Source organism: Lepisosteus oculatus, chromosome 19 (assembly GCF_040954835.1).
Source record: "Lepisosteus oculatus isolate fLepOcu1 chromosome 19, fLepOcu1.hap2, whole genome shotgun sequence".
Classification (NCBI taxonomy): Eukaryota; Metazoa; Chordata; class Actinopteri; order Semionotiformes; family Lepisosteidae; genus Lepisosteus; species Lepisosteus oculatus.
In genome coordinates, this window is record NC_090714.1 from 5,298,691 (window position 1) to 5,312,949 (window position 14,259).

The 14,259-nt window shown below is 42.0% G+C and overlaps 4 long non-coding RNA genes across 8 annotated transcripts in view; 2 read left to right on the forward strand and 2 right to left on the reverse strand.

The window, feature by feature from the left end:
• The window catches only part of LOC107078929 (uncharacterized), a 41,436-nt gene that overhangs the window by 14,077 nt on the left and 13,100 nt on the right, over positions 1-14,259 (forward strand). The gene's annotated exons all lie outside the window — the stretch shown is intronic.
• LOC107078931 (uncharacterized) lies at positions 696-1,831 on the reverse strand. Of its 3 annotated transcripts, none has more exons than XR_011182693.1 (3): positions 1,811-1,831; positions 1,175-1,346; positions 696-849 (listed from the first exon to the last, which is right to left on the reverse strand). It is a non-coding gene; the product is annotated as an uncharacterized lncRNA (long non-coding RNA). The 3 variants fall into 3 exon arrangements; XR_001479884.2 differs by lacking the exon at positions 1,811-1,831 and adding an exon at positions 1,567-1,655; XR_001479885.2 differs by lacking the exon at positions 1,811-1,831 and adding an exon at positions 1,443-1,518.
• Positions 4,134-5,155, forward strand: LOC107078932 (uncharacterized). Its single transcript, XR_001479886.2, has 3 exons — positions 4,134-4,372; positions 4,528-4,578; positions 5,063-5,155. It is a non-coding gene; the product is annotated as an uncharacterized lncRNA (long non-coding RNA).
• On the reverse strand, positions 6,051-7,307 carry LOC107078933 (uncharacterized). Its single transcript, XR_011182584.1, has 4 exons — positions 7,165-7,307; positions 6,942-7,026; positions 6,663-6,717; positions 6,051-6,247 (listed from the first exon to the last, which is right to left on the reverse strand). It is a non-coding gene; the product is annotated as an uncharacterized lncRNA (long non-coding RNA).

Below are 14,259 nucleotides of genomic sequence, written 5' to 3' on the forward strand. Positions count from 1 at the left end.
TAACAATTCTAGCTGCTCCATTCTGAACTCACTGTGAGGTGTTGAAAGAGAGGTGGGGGCTCCCTTATAGTAGGGCAGAGCAGTAGGCTGTGGCTTGAGTGGAGAGAAACTGCCTTAGTTTTGAAATAGTTCTGAACAGTAGGAAGTATGTTTTCAATATGGTTTTAACATGACAGCCTTGTCTAATAGACACTTAAGTTACTTGGCTTGAGGCAAATGTTTAAATCCTCTGACTTATGTACTGAAGCTAAGTAGTCTTATCAGTATTATTGCCTCCAAACAACAGAACCTTAATTTTATCAGTAATTAGTAAAAAGCTGTCACATCCCAGTCTTTACTTTCTCACTGCAAGTAAAGAAAGTGATAAAAGACAAGCAATGTGTAAACAAAATGTTTGAGTGTCAGCAGCATATGAATGAAAGTTAGTGTTTTTGTATTATCCTATCTAGCAGCAACAACTAGGGAAAGAATATTGGCCCCAGCACTGATCCCCACGGTACCTCAAATTGAGCTGGCAACATTGACGAAGCACAATAATTATCAGAGATTTGAACATAATGAAAAAACTACCCCTGCAGGCACTGTGATCAGATAGTCCTCTCACAGATCTTCAGCTCAAAGCATTGGCAATTACGCGATAGTACCACAGCACCAGAGGACAGTTCATAAAACTTAATGGCTGTATACAGAAGACATCCAGTGACACCATCACTTTATTGTATCAACATGACAGTTGAGAGGATCACCATACATCTTGATACCACATTACAGATGCAGTGTTGAGGGTGTCCCATTCCTGCTGGAGAGCTTCAGCCAGTCCCTCTTCTTCCCCATCTGAGAAACAGGGCTCTATTTTTAGCATGGGGGAAAGGAAAAAGGTTACATTACCAAGTCCTGACACTTTGTTGGTCACTGTAACATTCTCTGAATAGCAGCTCAATCCCAACAGAACTCCAACCCAGGCCAGTCACACTGGACTCCCAATCTTGGAGATCCACACCCACATCATGAGCCATCATTGAAAGAATCCACACAATCCCCCAGACTTGTCCAGTGGAGATACTGCCATAGGGAAGTGCACTTCAATACAAAAGGACTGGATTGTTAGACCAATGCTTTTATTCTGAAATTTCTCCCCATTTCAACAGCTGAGCCAAGTACAGCAGTGTCCTACCTGGGATTTCAGTGTAGGGCTCTCTCACTGGCTATGCAGCAGGGTCAAGCTGGATTTCTGTCCTAAAGAAACAGAAGCTGTATACCAGGAAGAACCAAGTTCTCTTAGGAGCCTAAAACTAGTCCCTTGGAATGGGGTTATTGGGGAATGTCATCTTCACTGCAACAGCATGCTGCCAAGACAAAAGATAGAAAAATGCAAGGTATTGTACTTACCCCTGAAGCCTCAGTTTAACATTCAGTTTTAAAGTCCTGTGCTTAAGCCTTACCTCTAGAGTCACTACAGAAGAGCTAACCCTCATCTAAAGCTGTGCTCATTTTCACAGCACCCTGAACACCTACAGTACATGCAGCATCACAGACTAGGAGTTCTGCAATGATACAGTAACTTACTTCACTACTTCAGCTCAACCCAGCCAAACGTAACCATGAGCTGGCACATCATCCCAGCACATGTAGCTGAGCAACATCACGGACTGCATTTCCAACCACAACAACACAGACAGCTTTTCACAACTCCCAGATGATGAGCTAGCCTCAGTAGCACTATTCTAGTTCAATTTTCCAAGCCATTGACATCTTGCTCTTCTCACCAAATGGATTCCAGTGCCATAGTAACATTAAGACTAAAACTCACACCAAGTGATTCTCATGTTCCTATCTAACTCATAGCACAATCTAAATGGTTTCTTCCTAGGCTTGTCTTTTATAAACCTCTTCAGTAATTAAAGGGGTGTGGCTAATTCCATGGGAACCAATCACAAAAGCCCTACAATCCTCATGTGGAATGCCCAGGTGTGTTTAGCTTGATGATGCACAGATGCTTCCAGATCCCTGCCTGCTCAGAAGCCATCTTGGCTCAGAGAAACACCACAGCCTCGGCTTGAGCCAAAATGTAAGGTTCCTGCAGAAGCCTTCTCTGGGACACTATGATGTTGCTTTGATAGATTTGCCTTGACCACTATTATATAAGTGTTCTTTCTAAACCCTTCAGCATACCTCAAAATATTTCAGAAATAGATTAAGAGTGAAAGATAATGATTTTAACTCCTAAATCACTTCAGCACCCAATATTGTTTCTCTTTCTACATCAGAACACTTAGCAGAGCAGTAGTATGATTGGAATGGTGCTCTCAGTTGATGCATTGCAAATGAGAAGTGCTGTAGACCCATTATAAAAACATGCTTTGCTAATAGAATCCTCTGTATTTAAAAAATAATACTGATCGATGAGTGTGTTGTAGTGGTCAGTAAACTAAGAAGATTGAGGCATTACTTTGAGACATTGAATTAGACTTACAATATTTTTGATGCTGATAATTTAACTGTTTTTTTTCCTATCGAACAGCTTGCTTCTACTGTATGTTCGCTGAGAATTGGTCCGGTGGTTTGGTAAGTACACCTTTAAAAAAAACTAGTCGGGTCTGACTTGTGTGAGACGCAGCCCAGTGGTGCCGGGAGATGATGTCAGGGCCTGAAGTGGACCTGGAAGTCCAAGAGCTTGGCTGGTCATGAGAGGACCAGTGGCTACAGTGAGGGAGCAGGAGGCTCCAGATCAGGGAGGGAGCAGGGAGGCTCCTGGAGAGATCAAGTAGTGACATTGAGACGCAAGGAAGGTCTGGAGGAGTAGCAGCCTGTGGTTATTGCTGCGTCGACCCGCCGGTAAGGCAAAGGAGGTGATAGTCTGGTCAAATGGGATTTGAGAGCATTCAACTGCTACTCCCTGAAAAGGATGAGCCAGAAGGTGGGAGCTAGAGGTGAAGCTCATGTAACTTGGGAAACCACGAGTGAAGGGCGCAGCGAGGGGAGGCAGCTAAGCCATGATCTCAGAGGGTCTGGCGCTGATCCTGCTCTTGACCTTTACAGGAAATGATTCATCTCCTGCCAGGTAGGTTCCGACTCTTCAAAAGCACTGGTGGGTCTGTCTGGTTTATCGAGTGTTAAGCCATCGCCTCCAGCTCCTCCTCATGTCTGGGGTCACTGTGGGTTCGAACAAATATTCTTCCACCTCCTCTTTTGTAAACTCCAGCTCTCCTGGTCTTTTATCCATGTACAGTGCACTACTGTTCAAAATTATGCCAAAGAGTTAAGAAGTTACTGCAATTTACCAATTACATAAATTACATTGCAGTTATAAAGTGTGAACTGATTTTGACACGAACCAAGGGAAACTTGAAAGGATGGCATAGGGAAGTGTATTTGAAAGTTTTATACACAAAGAGTTGTGGGAGAATGGCACAGGCGATCCAGCTATTTTGTTTACACCAATAGCCTGTCATCTTTCGAGCAATGGCATTATAAGATGATCTAATCAAATTGACATCAGTAACCCACAGGGCCACATGGATCGAATACTGCCCTCTCATTTGAATCTAATGTTCTTAAATCAACACTTGAGCTGTATGGCTAATAAGGGGAACAAAGGTAGTAAACTGAGTGTGTGATAAATGTTTACAGATGAAACATATTCCATATTGGTGCAGCGTTAAGATGGATCAGGTTCTAGAACAGTAAGTCTCCTGCAAAGAACTTTAGACCCTACAGCTCGCCTGCATATTTCTAAATTCTTTCATTCACATACCTGTGGCTCTCAAACACTCACTCATAAGGATTTAATGCACTAACTGTGATTACACAGATGGCCATTGGAAAAAGGATTTTGAAACTTGTAACTCATGGGAGCTTCTGAAAACACGCTCGATTTCTTTAACAAGTTTTCAGGTGGAGCCAAGAAAAAAAGCTGCCTGCGCCGTCAGTCTGTAGCCACGCCCACTCGAATGACATCTCTCGCAGGCCACGCCCCGCACACCTGTGCGCCAGGTTCTGCTGGAGAGAGCGGAGCTGAGTGCGTTTGTTCCGCGTCTTTTGTGATTATTTTTTATTTTTCCTTTATTTGAATATAGATAAAAATTTAACTCATGTAATTATGTAGTCTAAACCTTACATGAGAAAATGGTAAAACACGTAATTTTGTTGGGAGCTAAATAACATTTTTAATGCGCCTTTGTTCACATATTTAAGCATGTGCATTTATCCAAACCTACGTTTGGAAAGTACTTTGAAAAGTAGCGTTGTAAAGATTTTCGTTATTTTCCAGAGTTTGTGTGATTCTGCTCTTCTAATCGCTTGCAACTAAAACTTTTTAATGGGCTTTCAGTTGTGAATTGTAAGATTCGCACTAGATAATGGGAGTTTAAATGTAAGTACAAACATTTCATTCATTTATTTTCAAGTATCTCATTAAGAGATGTTTTGCACTGTCTGCCCTGGTGAAAACGCCGTTTGCTACTAAGAAACCTTGGTTTCAATTATCTTTAAATAACCGTCTAAATACTTGTGTTCTTGTGTTTCCAGTTTGGTGTCTTCGGCCAGGACGGGCTTGGTTCAGCTGCTGAAATTATCAATGTAAGTATAAAACGTTTTATTCGTTCACACGTATCGTTATATATACAACGCTGTTATTTAGAGCAATCATTTTCTGCTAAAACTGCGATCAATGTCGTTTTTTTTAATGAACATTATACAGGTTCATTAGAACCTGTTTTAGCTTCCAAATTGCATCAAAACAATTAGGACACCGGAACCTATAAAAATATGGATTGATTATTTGTGTGTTAAATAAGTTGTTTCAGAAAACATAATGTGCTAGACTATAATCGATAAACTCTAGTTGTATTGTGTCTTCGGTATTCACAATGTAACCTTTAAATGTAACCGCTTCAATACCCTGTTAAACAGGAACGTTTTCTGTTACACCAGGCTGAGCACTTTGTTTCAACTGGAAATCTTTTTCAACTGTATCAGTCAATACAGAAGCTCGATCTAACTGGGATAATTTCGAGATCCTGTTTGTAACAGAAAGTTAATACTGATTTCTGTTGTTTTACAGGAATTGCAACGAAGTTTCAGTCTTCATTCCGGTCGCTGCCTCGACTGATAACTCGGAGAAACAGTAACGTGCTGTGTGTTTTTGTTTAACATGTAGCTGCTTGCAAATGTTTTCTTACTCTGTTGACTTGTAACAGTATTTAGCATTAATGTAGCCGTGCTTTGCCACTTTGTAATTGAAATGCATGTTAATTTTCACTTCGAAGCTTCTGCATCCGACGTATTGTAATGCTTTGTTTTGTATGCCATTTTCGCTCAATAAATTGTTGATTGAACCTTGATTTTGTTCTTTCATTTCTTGTGCAGAGTTCTGTACCCCCTTGGCCCTGAAAAACCCCGGTGTTGGTGAGTTTTTTGGCGGAGAGATTTTGCTAACAGTTTGTGGCCGCAAGGGGACGCCCTATCGCTTTTTGACTTGAAAAGGTCAAAGGCTACCCCCTTTTTAAGCGTGTCCAGATTTTCCCGCCAAAAAACTTAGTATCTGGGGTTTCTCTCGGGGTCTGGTAGCAATCAAGCCGAGCCTCGCCCACCCCCCCTCATTGGAGAGGGGTAGGCGGGGGCTGGCTGATTGACCGCAGCTCTAGCCAAGCCCACTCGCTCCCGGCAGGAGAGGATGGCAGGTTGGTGGTGGCTTTGGTCCCTGCAGAGAGGCAGGTCTCCTGGGGTGTGGACTTAGAAAGCTGTCAGTTGCAACTGTGACTGATGGGCTGAGTCCGCCCTGGGTGCCTCCTCTCTCTCGGGCCGAGGCCATCTCCAGCCTGCCTTCCCCTCCTGCTGGGAGTGAGGGGGCTTGGCTAGAGCTATCCTCCCTTCTCCTCCCCCCAGGGCTAGACCCACGCTCCCTCCTAGGGACCCTATTCCCCCCAGACTATCTAAAAAGGCGGGCGTCCTCGCACTTTTCCAGGTCAGTGCGATGGGGTGTCGCCTTGCGGTGCGTGGCGCACGCTGCAAGACAACCCTTCACACCTTCGAAAATACAGGACAATGCAGACAATGAAATGAGAGTTTTTATTGCAGAGTTCACAGCAAATACATTAGCAGCAGTCAACAGATAACATGCAGGTCAAGAATAAAATACAGCACTGAATCGGGACAATTGTCGAGAAGAACCTGCCAAAGCACGACGAGTTGCTGGAGTGGATTGGAAAGGAGATCGTCGGAGCGCAGAGGATCAGGAGCCGCAGAACTGAAGGCAAAAGAAAAAAGATCAAGTTAACAAGATATCGGACTTGTAGAATCGATTCACTTGAAGTTCTGAAGTCTTAACTTTTTAAAAAAAAATTGCCCCAATAAAGAAACATACAACATCAAATTCAAGAAGCAAACAATAGGTATCATGAGAAATCCCAGATCCATCCTAGTCCCACTACTAATATTAAGAAAATAGGTTCAGCCTATTATGAATAAAAGAATCCATAAAAACAACCACCGCTTTTGTGTTTCCTATTTGTATTCAGCAAAAGAACAACTAAATCAAAAGAAGTGATAACGTTAGTCGAAAACCTTTCTGGTGTTAAAATGCTGTGAAATACAAGTCGTCTTTAATACACCAATTTTGCACAAATATAAATAGTTTAGCGTAAGGTAGGAATAAAACTTACCGCGGAAAAAAACACTTTCATAACTAGAGGCCCGTTTTTGAAATCTTTTTGTCACCTGGAGAAACAAGAAAACATATGAATTAGTACATTTAATCTTTGCTAAAGTGTATCATTTGGGAATGGAAAGCGATATTATAGCCCGATTCCGAAAGGCGGAGATACTAACAATTAGATAAACAGTTAATAATTTTTATACAGCAAATTATTTAAGATAAATTACAGCTTTTTTCGTCAAAGGAAACAGAGCTAGAGATATCATGTCTTTAAAAACATACTTACATGAAAGGTAGTATAAGAACGCTGAATGCAGACGTCTAAAACTTCGAGAGCACGCTCAAACAGACAGGACACTCATTTCGGCGTCCTAAAACACAAATTCAACAGAAACAAATGCAGTTAACAAAAGTTGCAACAAAAATACATTTTCCTCTACCTTTCCTCAAAGTCAAATTTGAGTTTTTACATTTAAAAGAAGAAAATTAGAAATAAAACGCAAACGCACCTCACGCCGCAGAAACTCACCCCGCCGCCATCTTGCCGGGCGCACCTGTGGAACAGGTGGACGGGGCGTGTCCGCTGAGGAAGGTCACTCTGGGGGCGGGCTCGGCTCATGAACAACAGCTGTGCGCTCGGTTACATGGGCTCAGCACTGACGGTACTGAAGATAAATAAGTCAATTTTAACAAAGCATTTAAGGGCTAAGCTTTTTCCGACAACCTAATAGAACAAAATTCCCCTACGGGTCTGTTTGCTGGACTCGTTTAGCTGGCGGCCAGCTGGTCGAATCAAGAGAAATGTGCTGGAGAGAGACCCCTGTCGCTCCTAGTTAGGACTGCACCTCTCTTTCACTGCCAGTGCCATACCTATCCTGCAGGTGTCACAGTGGTATAAGGGGCTGCTTTTTAGAATTGAATTCCGATCTATGCATTTATAAAGGACTTAAACCCCCCATTTTCCCTGTTTTGGAAGGCCCCGAAAATGGAGCCCCCCAAAACGGCCGGCGTGGTAGAGAACAGCCCCTTCTACAAACTCACCCCGACAGCATGAGAGCTTCACCCGGGGCTTAGGTCTCAGACTGACGGGGAGGCTCGGGGCTCGACTTTAACTCACAAGACTCTCTCTGAACTTTAGAAGTGTCCGATGGTTCAGCCCGCGGAGCCACCAGGCCGGCCACGCAGAATACCAGCCATGTACATCTCTTATTCAGCCTAAAGCCAAGTTCCGAGACCAGGCGATTCGCCTGTTTACTCTCTTTTCAAGCATTTGTAAAGCGCTTTTTTAAGCCTTTTTTTGTGACTGGACATGACTTGTTTATCTTTTCGATTTGACAGGGAAAAATAAAGTATCAATATTTGCTGTAGATTTGGGGGAGCCGGAATGTCATGTGTCAGACGTGAAGTCTGAGAGGTTAAAAGTTTGATGTTTTTTTTTCAACAAAATGCCTGAAAAGACTCTAAAGACATCATTTTTAAAAACGATTCAAGTAATCAAAATATTTTATACCCCAGTTGCTATCCGGCCAGAGTATCCCTTTAATTCCTTTATATCAGTAGGTGTCACGACATGATTTACGGCGTTTGACAAGGTTCCACATAGAAGTTTAATCCTTCGGAATAAAGATTTAAAAATCAAAAGCAATGTATGTAAATATAAGGAGAACTAGTGTATGTACAGAAAACAGAATAGTGATGAGGACGTAACAACTTGCTCCGCGATCAACGGAGCGTCACAGTTCCATATTATTGCGAGATCTGATATACAATAAGAAGAAAGTTACTGTACTCAAGCAAACAGTGCAGGTGCTTAAAAAATATTATCAAACAGCTGGCAATAAACTAGTGGAAGCACTGTACGACAGGTATTTAGGAGCTTTATATTAACTCATAACTGTCGGCTCTAAGAGAGAGTTGCAAGTTCATTTTGATGAATTTACAAATGTAATCGAAATTCTATCTTGTTATATACCGTATACACCGGTTATGCAGTAACAAAATGTTGAGGAACTACAGTCAATGAGTGATGTACAGTATTTACAGGTGAGAGTGACGATCAGACACTAACAGTATATTTCACACTGCTTGATCTATCTAAACTTCAAAGACAGAAATTCTGAAACACTTTCTGACGCTGTTGTCTAATCTTTTACAATTCATGATCTGAATCCCTGGGGATGAATAAAGTATTTTGAATTGAAATTAAAACAAATCGTGCGCAATTAAATGCTCAATTAAAGTTTAAAAAAAGTTTACTCCATCAGCGGCTCAGTTAAAAGTATGGAGTGGGATTGTACTCCACATTACGTACATCTGAAAGACTGTGGGATCCAGGCCAACTCCGGGTTCCAGTCCGTGTTTTAGACATGTCTAAATAATTAAAAGATAGGAGGCAGGTTTAGGTAATTTTGTATCAACCTTTCAATTGGTCTCCTTTAAAAATGGTTCTAGCAGCATTTTTGCGTGTTTGGCTTTTAAGTAGCGCCCTTGCACCTGGAGGAAAATTATTCCGGTGTGTGTCGTTTAATTTGGGAAGCAGATTTCCGAACAAAGTTTCTTTTTTATTAAGACAGAAAGAGTTCAAAATGAGAAGAGAGCAGCTGTCTGAGCTTCAGAGTACCCCAAAATCGAATTTGACGCGCCCAATACCTGGAATTTAGAAAATGACTTCTAGCTTTCGATGAAACGTTGAATTAAAACGAAACCAACAACTTCCTAACCTTTTAAAATTCATGATCTGAATCCCTGGGGATGAATATTTCAATTTAATTCAACTGAAAACAAATCCATGTTCAATTAAAGTTTCAATAATACTACATCATCAATGTTTTAATACAAATACGTTTTTAATAGATACATGTTCAATTATTTTATGTGAAAAATAAATGTTTTCGAATATTTCCGAAATCTGCATGTGAGACAGTAATAGTTTCCAATGCTGTTTTGCTGATGTATTACGAACTACCTAGATACATTTAGTACCCTTAAAAAATAAATTCACATTTCTTTATCACGTTTCTGAATTTGCTTTGCATAAAACATATATTACAGTAACGGTCTTCAGCACAGGAATTCTTGTGAATTCTAATTCTAGTATTTTTAAGTACGCGGCTCCAAAGACCGCTCGAATCTTTAACAATCCCTTGATTTGCATAGTTAAAATGGACACAGTGAGAGACTGATTACTTCTTCAAATTAAAAAAAATGTTGACACGCTCGTTAAAGCCCTTTTAAGAACATACAACTGTTTGCTAATGTTCGCTTTTTAAGGCTCAACCTGCAGCTTGTGATTACTGTATGGTTTAAGAGACACACTTTCCTTTTCACACAAACGCAAATAAAACAATAACTTAGTTATTAAATGCAAAATCAACCGCACCACAGATAAACAGAACTGCAGACATACTCATCCTTATACCGATCAGAGTGTTTGACATGTCCAGACGGAGGTTAAAGTCGTCGTACATTATCACGTGATCCCCCCCCAAAAAAAAAACAACAACAAAAGGCGCTATATCTCGGGAACGAGAGCAGCTGGGAAGTTACTTTCAATGGCACACATCGGTACAGACCCCACACTAACGAACCCGACCGGTTCGGTTCTCCTGCGCCATTGCAGGGGGCAGAGTGACGCCACGCCCCTGAAGAAATAAGGCGTTTAAGCTCGGAAACGAAAGCCGCACAAACACCGATTTCAACGGCAGAAACGATGAAACCGCATTCGGCTGTCAGCCGTGTGACACCGCGGGCTTGTCCTTCCAGATGGACTCTAACGTCTGCACCCCAGCCAGAGCGCCCCCTGGCAGCAGACCTCGTCTTTCCCAGAGGCAGTGAGGACTCGCCTGGGGGGCTATATGGTGTCCCACCACTCCCTGGTGCTGGACTTTCCCACTTCACCCTCAGCCTTGGCCCCAACTGCTTCTGTTTCCTCCTAGGTCCCCCCATCTTGTCTTTCTTCTTCAGCAGATCTGCCATGGGAGACTGTGGTCGCCCACTCTCTCTCACCCACTGTAACCTGAAGAGCAATAAACCCCCTCTGTTGAAACTAAGCCTCCTGGCTGAGTGGTCTGTGCTGCAGCCAGCCGCTGAGCCCAGGGTGCAGGGCTGTTGCTGCAGCAGATACAGCACATGAAATGTACCCATTGGTGGGCTGGTCAGAGCACTGCCAGCATCACTGATTAGGTCCTCTGTCTACGTGGTTTATTATGTAACAATTCTCTCCTGATGTCAGTGAATTTATTTGTATAATCACTGCCATTCCATTTCCATGCTTCCTACTCATGGTAAAGGAGAATAAAGTATTGCATACAACCGGGGAGGTATTCAAATTCAAACCGCAAAACAATCACAACTAACTAGATAGTAAACAAACAAATCGTTCTGCACAGGCGAATGCCGAAGAACTCAGTCTTGAAGCACAGACAAGTAGCCTGTGCTATTGCAGGGGCAATGTGCTACATTCCCTAAAACTACATGGTTATACATGAAAAAGGTGTTCGCAGCAGAGCAGTCGAGGGCAGTGGGACAACCCTACCAGCGGAACTATGACGTCCAGCCCTTGTGTCCAGGAGAGCACATCTGTCGGATCTGTGGGCACTGCTGAGAGCTTGAAGCCAAGTGGCTAGGGCCACCCTGCACTCTCCTGCAGCCCGACCTCGTCCATCTGATGCTTCCCTGGAGTCCGCAGGCTCCCGGGAGCCTTCCCTGTTGGCTGTGTTTCCGGCTGCCTGTCAGGAGTCCCAGTCTCCCAGGCCTGGACCAAGCTGCTCCCAGAGGCCCGACTGCTTTTCAATATAGTTGACTGCAGTCATGTGGAGTGGAGTGCAACACCTGAATTTTGATTAATTTTGATGAATTATATGTTGATAAATATGAATAAATTTACTACTGTGGACATTATTGATTGTAGTTAAACTGCTGAATGTTGCTGTGCAATTATCTGTCTCTCTGTGCCCCAGTTGTCTAAGACGCATGGCAGTGTCTTCACTGTGCACCTCGGCCCCCTGAGAGTAGTGGTCCTGGCTGGTTACAAGACAGTGAAGGAGGCGCTTGTTAACTACCCTGAGGAGTTTGGGAGCAGACTCATCACACCGATATTTCATGATACCAGTCACGGACACAGTAAAACTGTTTCTCCTGAAGCACAGGATGATTTGTTTGGAATTCAAATACAAATTTAAGCTTACTGTACTTTATTACTGTACTTTATTTTAAATAAATAATAATAATAATAAACTTCATTTTATATAGCACCTTTAAAGGTGGCTTCTCAAAGCGCTTTACAGGATGACAATAACAATAAATAATAAGAATACAACAATAAATAATGAGAATACACAAGATAAGACACAATTACAATATATAGAGGAGACCGTGGATGGTGGTACTAAGAAGTGCAGAGGGGTGAAGAATGGAATCAGTTAAGTAAAGGCTTTTCTGAAGAAGAGGGTTTTGAGTCTGGATTTGAAGGAGTTTAGAGAAGGTGACTCTCTGATATCCTTGGGCAAAGAGTTCCAGAGCTTGGGGGCAGAACAGGAGAAGGCCCTTTCACCCATACAATGTAGACGGGCTTGGGGGTAAGGAGGGCAGAATTTGAAGAGTGGAGGTTGTGAGGTGGGGAGTAGGGCGATAATAGTTCAGACAGGTACTGAGGTGCCAAGCCATGCAGAGCCTTATAGGTGAGCATGAGGATTTTAAAGTCTACACGGAATTTGACCGGAAGCCAGTGCAAGGACTCTTGGACAGGAGTAATGTGAACACTTGCACAAGACCTGGTCAGGATTCTGGCTGCTGAATTTTGGACATACTGCAGTTTGTTTAGAGTAGATTTAGATACCCCAGCGAGTAGAGCATTACAGTAGTCAATTCTGAGAGAATACAAATGTGTTGATCAGGTTTTCAGCCAAAGTTAATGATAGCATAGGCCGTAGTCTTGCGATATTTGTAAGGTAAAAAAATATGTTTTGACAGTATGCTGCACATGTGGGTCGAATGTTAAGCCAGAATCGAATATAACCCCAAGGTTTTTCAATTTTGATCGAAGCTCAAGTACAGAGCCATCTAAAGAAAGGGATAAAGGACTGGCTTTACAAAAATCCAAAGTATATTCATAGTGCCCCAAATACATGTTAACTTTAACAACAGAAGAATATCGTCACACTCCTCGTTTTGGAAAAAAAAATGTAAAGGAGCACGTGTTTTCTATTTATCCAGTAGAACATCTTGTTTGTTAGTGAACACTGCAGCGTTAAACGTGGACTGTTGTCGCCGTTTCTGTGACAAGTAGAAATGACACGGCTTTACACAGGTTGATCATCGAATGGAATACATTTAAGATGACTTGACAGCAAGACTTATGCCTGCTTACTATAACCGTCGGATAACCATCGTCGTCTTTGTACTGAAGTACTGATGAGGTAACCTTATTGAGACTTTAATTGAATATTTAGGATTTGTTTTCAGTTGAATTGAATTCAAAATGCTTTATTCACCCCCAGGGTTTCATGAAGAGCGAACTGTTGGTGTCTGTTAGTCAATGCCCTCTGTGATTATTGAACGTCACTCATTGACAGTGGTACCCCAACACGTTTCACTGTATAACCCATGTGCACTGTATGATACGATATGGAATTTTGATGACTTTTTAAATTCATCTAAATGAAGTTGCATCTCTGTTTTAGAGATGACAATTATGAGTTAATATAAAGCTCCTAAATACCTGTCGCATGCTGTTTCCATTAGTTCATAGTCATAGACACCAATTTTTACCACCCGCACTCTTTGCACTTGACTACAGTAACTTAATTAAATACTCATTATGCTCCATTGATTGCAAAACCTGTTTTTCCATCCTCATCTTCTTTTTCACAGCCTTAGTCCCAGACTGTCCTGGGGTCAGCTGCTTTGGTTGCTCTTCTCCACTTGTCTCTGTCGAGCACATCTTCCTCACTCACTTCACATACCTCCATATCTTTTCTCACACAATCCATCCATCTGTTACCTTCCACCTCAAATTCCATTACCCTCATTGTTACTTCCTCAACGTCCCTCCTCATGATATGTCCATACCATCGACATTTTCCATCCTCATCGCTATTCTGTTTTCTAGGCATACAGCAGTTCACATTCTATTTACATGCGTCGCTTTTGATTTTTGCATCTTTAATCTGAGGGATTAAACTTTTTGTGGATCCTTGTCAAACGCCCATGGGAGGAAATCATTTTGTGACACCAACTTTTATATAGGAACTAAAGGGATACTCTGTCTAGACACCAGCCGGTGCATAAAGCATTTAGATGACTGCAAACTAAATGGCTATAACTATGTTGTTGAAACTAAGTCTCCTGCCTCCAGTCTGCTCTTTGCCTGATCAGCTGCTGAACTCAAGGTGCAGGCCATTCTCCGCAATACTGTATATATGAAATAAAGGTTGGCAGGGCAAAAATCATTGATTTATTCAACCATCTCTACACAATATATTATTCTTAAGTTCCTCTTTTGCATGTTTCCTACTTACAACCCTCTGATAAAATGGTAAAAATGAATTGCTCTGAGCAGGTGAATATCCCAAAATGTACACTTAATGCTCAGCTAAGTAGGCAGT